The sequence below is a fragment of the Micropterus dolomieu genome, linkage group LG16 (assembly GCF_021292245.1).
Source record: "Micropterus dolomieu isolate WLL.071019.BEF.003 ecotype Adirondacks linkage group LG16, ASM2129224v1, whole genome shotgun sequence".
NCBI classification, from domain to species: domain Eukaryota; kingdom Metazoa; phylum Chordata; class Actinopteri; order Centrarchiformes; family Centrarchidae; genus Micropterus; species Micropterus dolomieu.
Genome location: NC_060165.1, coordinates 759781 through 766709, shown reverse-complemented (window position 1 = coordinate 766709; position 6929 = coordinate 759781). Strand labels below are relative to the sequence as shown.

The 6929-nt window shown below is 40.3% G+C and overlaps 1 long non-coding RNA gene across 2 annotated transcripts; it reads left to right on the top strand.

The window, feature by feature from the left end:
• Positions 1-1616: 1616 nt before the first annotated feature.
• On the top strand, positions 1617-6127 carry LOC123985085. Of its 2 annotated transcripts, none has more exons than XR_006828599.1 (5): positions 1617-1661; positions 4992-5063; positions 5162-5426; positions 5563-5627; positions 5800-6127. It is a non-coding gene; the product is annotated as an uncharacterized LOC123985085 (long non-coding RNA). The 2 variants fall into 2 exon arrangements; XR_006828598.1 differs by having other exon boundaries at positions 1640-1661; positions 4887-5063.
• The last annotated feature ends 802 nt before the right edge of the window (positions 6128-6929 follow it).

The window sequence follows — 6929 nt, the reverse complement described above, 5'->3', positions numbered from 1 at the left end:
CTCAGTACGCCACCCAGCTTCTGGTACAGGCCATGGTTATCTCTCGCCTCGACTATTGCAATGCCCTCCTAGCAGGTCTTCCAGCTTGTGTGGTGAAACCCTTACAAATGGTTCAGAACGCAGCAGCACGTCTGGTTTTTGATCAGCCCAAAAGGACTCATGTCACTCCATTACTCAGTGACCTCCACTGGCTCCCGTGGTCTCTAGAATCAAATTCAAGTCACTAATGCATGCATACAGAGTGACTACTGGATCTGCACCCAGTAGTTACTCCATAATACAAACTTGCGTTCCTTCTCGGCCGCTACGCTCCTCCAATAAATGCCGCCTGGCTCTGCCATCCCTTCACACAAAGCAATCCCAGTACCAGCTTTTCTCATCTGTGACACCACGATGGTGGAACGAGCTACCACACGTCATCAGAGCAGGGGCGTCCCTCTCCAACTTCAAGAAGCTCTTGAAAACTCATCTCTTCCGAGAACACTTCCTCTTATAACCTCTAAAATGCACTTCCTGTGCTCTTCCTCTTCTATCCCCTACAATTATCTTGTATTGATTACGCTATTTTGTTTTGATTGCACTTTTTGTTAACTCTTAATTCCTTCTCTAGGTATTTACACCATTGATGTGATATGTACTATGAGCTCTTAATAGTATTTATTGCTGCTCTTACTAGTATGTATTGTCAGTTGTAGATCTGTATTTGATGCTCTGTTGATGCTTGTATGTTGTTCCTCAAATGTAAGTCGCTTTGGATAAAAGCGTCTGCCAAATGAGTAAATGTAATGTAAAGGTCTAAACATTGCTTAAAAGCTTAATAGACTAAACAAGTGTTATTCACCTTTTATGTGTCTCAGTTTGGAATTTTCCACAGGGGCCCTCACAGTTGACCCAACACTTTATTAGTTAGTTATTATTACTTATTAAGTTATTATTTTCAAATCAGTTCAACACAAATTTTCTATAAACTGTACATTTCTATTGTAAAATAAAATGATATGACCATCATAAGTCAAATAGCTTAATTTTGTGCTCAAAGTTGCAAAAATTGCTTAATTGTTAAAACGGGGTGGTGACGTATGACTATAGTAATTCCCTAAGTCATATGTCATTCTCCAAGCTTGCACAGGCGCACTGTCATGTCTCGTTAAAAAACTGTCACAACGTCACGCCTTGTTAAGTCACAGCGTCAAACCGATAAACATCGTTGTGAGCTAGCTAACCAATTTATCATGTCATTTACTTAGAACTTAGTTAGTTGGCTAAGTTAAGTTAGTTGTAGTTAGCCAGGTGTAATTAGCTAGGATAGTTATAGCAGAAAGTTAGCTAACAGAGTGTCTTTTTTAGTTTACTCCTCTTGGTTTAGTGTGTTCATTTTCATTATGGAATTTCTGCGTACAGTATTGGAGGACAGATGACAGAAAACGCGTCGCACTTTCACCTGCCACCGTCTTATATACAGTCTGCAACATGCATTTTACTGACGGCCGTTTTACCAATGCATCGGCGGAAGCAATGGTATCAGAAGTCTTTACATACAGTTCAACAGAGTAATAGAGCCCCCATAAAACGTAGTGGGAGTTATCGTGTGCAGTGCGTGACAGGACCATCGACTGTATGATTGATAACAGCTGATACGCGCACATTTGTTTCTGTCACGGGTAAGTAATAGCTGCTCCTGCCAGACATTAAAGTGTACTAAACTTTACAGTGTTGTGATGTTAACACAGCATATAGTTAGTGAACACTCCAGCCGGTCAGTTTTTGGTTGTCATGTATTACGTCCGACTATTAACCACACCCCCATTTTCTGTTTGAGAAAGAACGTTCACCAAAAACGGCAGTTAAAACTGGCTGGAGGGGGGCTTTGTGTGTGTGTGTGTGTGTATTGTGTCTATCAATGTATAAATGTGTGTCTGTATGTGTTCAGTGAAGAGGACACAGACAGGTATTCAGAAAATAGTTTAACTTCAGTCCACCAATCAGAACAGAGGACCCAGTCCTTTGATCTTTCATTGGCTAATTTACATCACCAAGGTAACCAGCTGTACCATAGAGACATATAGGACAATCCCTCTGAAACTTTCTGTCAAATAAATGTCCATAAATACTATAGGTTGTATCAGCGAAATTAATGCATTTGTGAAATATTTCATATTTTTTGTGAGGATAAAGTAAAAAAAAGTGAATACTTCAGTGAGTTAAAAAAACTATTCTACTCTGGTCCAGAAATTTCCACACAAATTTATAATGGCTGATAATGGAGGAGTTGCCTGTCACTCTTGTCCTTTGGAATGGCACCGAGCCAAATCTGTAAGTCCGAGCAATTTAAATAGCCCATGTGAGCAACCAGAACAAGATTTACTACATTTCTTTTTTATGCATGAAGAGTTAAAATTTTGGTCATGCCAGCGAGTTTAAGACATTTTTTTAAGATGAGTTTCCAAAGCTTCTCCACTCTAATGATGATGTCACACACTCTGGCTCACGCAATACAGACTCATTATAAACTCAGAAAAGAGCTGAAAAAAGCATAAAACTACGACAGCGATAGTGAATAAACCATAAAATATATTAAATAGCTGAATGCATCATAATAGATTAAATTGGTCACAAGAAGTTAAAGTTTAAATCAAGTCTGTATAGCTGAAAGTATGCTGAACTGGTGAACTTTCAAAGTGTGAGGAGGAGGTATGTGGAGGATTTTAACCACCAATCCATTCACTTAGAATGGGAAGATTTCCCTTGGAAACCTTAAATATTTTGGTATTTAAGGTATTAATAATGAGAAAAGTAATAGCACCCCTCTCCTCATTGAGCCAAAGAACTTGGTGTTTGAACGGAGTTTCTACGTCAAAGACTGTGGGACTAGTTAAATGTGACTGTAAAAAAGATTAACTAGAATGGGCATTTACTAAAGTAAATGCATGTGAGAGCTGTCAGCTGTTGGCTGTGACTGCTACCAATGCTGCTACAGTATGGATCATTGGATGGATCATCCAAAAAATATAGCCGCAAGTGGCGAGTCGCAGGTTCAAACCTTTTTTCGCATTAGCAACTTCAAAATAACTTCAGAAATGGGGTTAGATATTGTTATGAAACAAATCCTGCACGTTTAGTAACGATTGGACCAACATTTTCTGATCAATAGCTTAATTTGTATAAAGCCACGTTCAGTTATGCATTTGTAGCGGGATAGGTTTTTCTCTTCTTTGGCCTCTGTTTGTAGCCATTTAACAGAAGGACTTGTCAATTATCTCTCCCTTAGGGACCAAACACTGGGGGAGGGCTCTCGCACCTGGATCCTAGAACACTGCTCAAACTAGAAATCACTCTAACAATGTAAATGTAAAGCTTAGCACTCAAATACACATCTCTCATTTGCGGTTCTCTCTTAAAACTGTAAATAATTCAAATGGTAATGGATCAATAGTGTGTTAACATTTTTTACACCTTCAGTATAAGTATTGTATGGTCAGGGCTTAATCTCATCAACAGTAATTTCACTGTACTTTACTAGGTAGATTGAAAGAGAAAGGTTGTAAAGTTTCATTAAATTGACATTTCATTATGTGTGGCCTCTTCCTCTACCTTGATTTGTTTTTAGGGGCGGCTGTGGCTCAGGAGGTAGAGCGGGTTGCCTGTTAATTGGAAGGTCGACGGTTCAATTACTGGCTCCTTTAGGCTGCGTGTCGAAGTGTCCTTGGGCAAGATACTGAACCCTGATTTGCCTCTGGTGGCTGTTCCACCAGTGTATGAATGTAGTGTAAAAGCACTTTAAGTGGTCGAAAAGACTAGAAAGGCGCTATACAAATACAGAACATTTTTGTAGTTTGTGGCCGGATTTCCGTTAAATCGCCAGCAGTGTGTTTGCATTTATAGTGCCACCTGGTGTTAAATTTTAATGAAGTGCATGTTTTAGTTACTTACAAGGGCCTAGTTTGTGAGATTTGTGATGATTGTAGAATTAATATGGAGAATTGGAGAATGAATATGAATGAATGCCAAGAACCTTTCTTGTGCTTGTAGAACCCCCTAGTGGCATATGTATATCAAACTGTCCAGGTATATCTGGCAATTGGAGCTACGGTCTAGAAGGAGATGTCAAAAATGAAATTTTTTCTAGGCGGACCTTAATGGTCCTCGAGGCTTTTTTGTAGAGCACATTGAGCTGGACTTGTGTGAGAAATTTCAAGTCAATCGGACTTACGGCGTGAGGAGTATGGCCTATCAAAGTTTGCATTTTTAAGCCTTATTTACAGCGCCACCATGTTGCCAAAAGCCTATGCACACCATTTCCACTTATTCCCCCAAGTTTCATGTTTCTAGCTCATTCCAGCTCACAGGAATTTGAGGGGCGCAGCAGACAACAAATAATAACAAGAATGGGCATTCACTAAAATAAATGCGTGAGAGCTGTCAGCTTTTAGCTGTGACTGCTACCAATGCTGCTGCAAAGTACTGCTCCATCAGCAATTTAAAATCCTTTAGCGATACCTACAGGTAAAAGAAATGCAACAGACTAATTCAGTTAAATATTGAAGCAGCAATCAGCGTTGGACGAGCCCTCGCACGTGAACTGCGTCAGATAGTGCTCTGAATTGTCACGCACTTTGGACGTTGCACAAAATACTTTTGGTGCTTTCAGACCAAAAGTGAAGCAAGTGTTCAGGGCAATGAGTTTACATACAAAGTCAATGCAAAGACGCGCAGAGCCACAATTTCCTGTTGGGTGGTGTAAAGCGACGCGAAGAGTGAGTTGAAAATGTCCAACTCAAGCGAGAGAGTTGCATGACGCTGTGCTGCCTATCAGCATTGTCAGTATGTCACCGATGTACTGACGTTGACGACACCTTCCGTTTCCCGTTTTCACATAAACACAACAGCGGAGGAAGAACAGAACAGACCAGAACTAAACAGCCCGTCAACAAGGAAAAAAAGATCATTGTTGCTGTGTGTGCGCGCCCTGAACTGAACACATCATTCTACAGTTACAGAGAAAAGAAAGAAACAAAGAAGGAAAGTTGCCTGGACCAAAGTCAGCGAGGAAGTTGGCCTGTCTGGTAAGTTTCAAGGTAGCATACAGCATAGTTAGTGCTATCCCGGTGTTCAAACTGCTTAAAACATTTAATGATTCGTGTTTATGTGTGTTTCTTGCCAGAGGGCGTGTGTAGGAAGAAGTGGAAAGGGCCTGTGAGATACTTATCTGAAGGAAAAAAAGAAGGACACTGACAAAAGAATTGGGTCAGCGGCCGGGAACGTGCTAAAGGGGAAGTTCTCTGGGGTCTTCTCGTTCCTTGACCCCTTTGTTACCCCAAGAAAGACAAGCTGTAACATGGCGGGGGAGGTCGACTCTAGTGAGCCATCCCCAGGTTTGGAGCAGGGGCCAGAGTCAACAGCAGGACTATCAGCCTCAAATATGGGAGGTTTGTTTACAATTGAACACCGACTACATGGGAAACGCTGCGTTTTATGATAACCAAATGTTTTGTGTCACAGTAGGGATATTCTAACTTAATGTTAAATGTGTAAATACTCATCTCACTTCTCCAAACCTGCCAGATCTATCATTTGGTGAGGCTGAGCTAAGTACTGTTGATGCCCCTGCAGCACCTGACAACACACCAGTAGGTCTGCACATGACATCAGTTGTTTTTATGGCATAAATGTTTTCCTGTATAACCAGTGTGTGTATATTCCTGTGTCATGTCTGTTAATTTTGTCTGTTGACTGATTTCAACTGATGCCTTGAGGCAATGCTGTACTTCCACTAAATACTGTTTTATTATTTCATACTAGGAGAAGGAGAGCCCACAAGAGAGCCAGGGAGATGGAGATCGAAACACTGCTTCTCCAAGCACTGAAGAGTCCTTCCCCACCTCTATCAGAGGATGAGCTTTTCCTACAAAGCCTGGCTCCGTCCCTAAAGCTATTGCCGCCCCAGCAGAAAGAAATTGTTAAATTCCAGATGTATAAACTTGTTTTTGAGACCACCACTGTGGTGCTGGATCTGGACTGCCAGGGAGATAGTTGTATATAAAAAAAAACTGTGATTGTTTTGCTGTGGATTTATTGCTGTGTATTTATTTATGACTGGATATAAGAATAAAAACACTTTACTTTGATAGCAACTAGCATGTCATTTACTTCTTATGGGATATCTGCAAAACATGGTTTTTACCAATTTGAATTTGATAAAACATTATTATACATTCCAATTTAATATACAATAGCTTTTTGAGGTGTGTTTGTAATCTTATAACATAAAATGAATAAAATATTTGTCACATTAACAACTCTTATGCTATGAATAATAAAATAACAATAAAAAATTAAAGCTGCAAGCAGTGTTGGGCGGGCCCTCGCACTTGTAGCGCGTCCGCGTGTGAGCTGGCCGAGTTGCACATTCTGGAGCTCTGCCGGTGCGGCTGTGAATTTCCTACGCGGTTCCGACGCCGCATGAATGTGCTATATGTCACTTCCTCTGTCCCCTATGTGGAGCTACATAGCACTTGCCGCTATGAATATAAATCATTATTGACGTGTAGATGTCTGCGGGGTGGGAGAGTTATCAAGCACGTAAAGTTTGTTTCAGATGTGAGCATGTACACTGAACAATAATGTACCCAAACAATAAAATAAATTCCTTTTATATTTCCCTGCCTTGTTGTTTATGTGTACATACAGAGGAAGAATGTGAGAACAGCACACATTTCATCGTTACTGTGTGTTAGAGCATGGGAGAACAGTGGATACTTTTAATACAGCCCACACCCCTAATACTGTGTAACTATAACAAGTAGAGAACAGAAGAAAAAGATGTTCTTTCTTTACAACTGTCTGCATAGCTTATTCATATTGTGTAATGAATGAAAATAAATAGGCCTACTAGGCTCCTCTCTACTTTGACATTTAAGATTAGCTTGTTT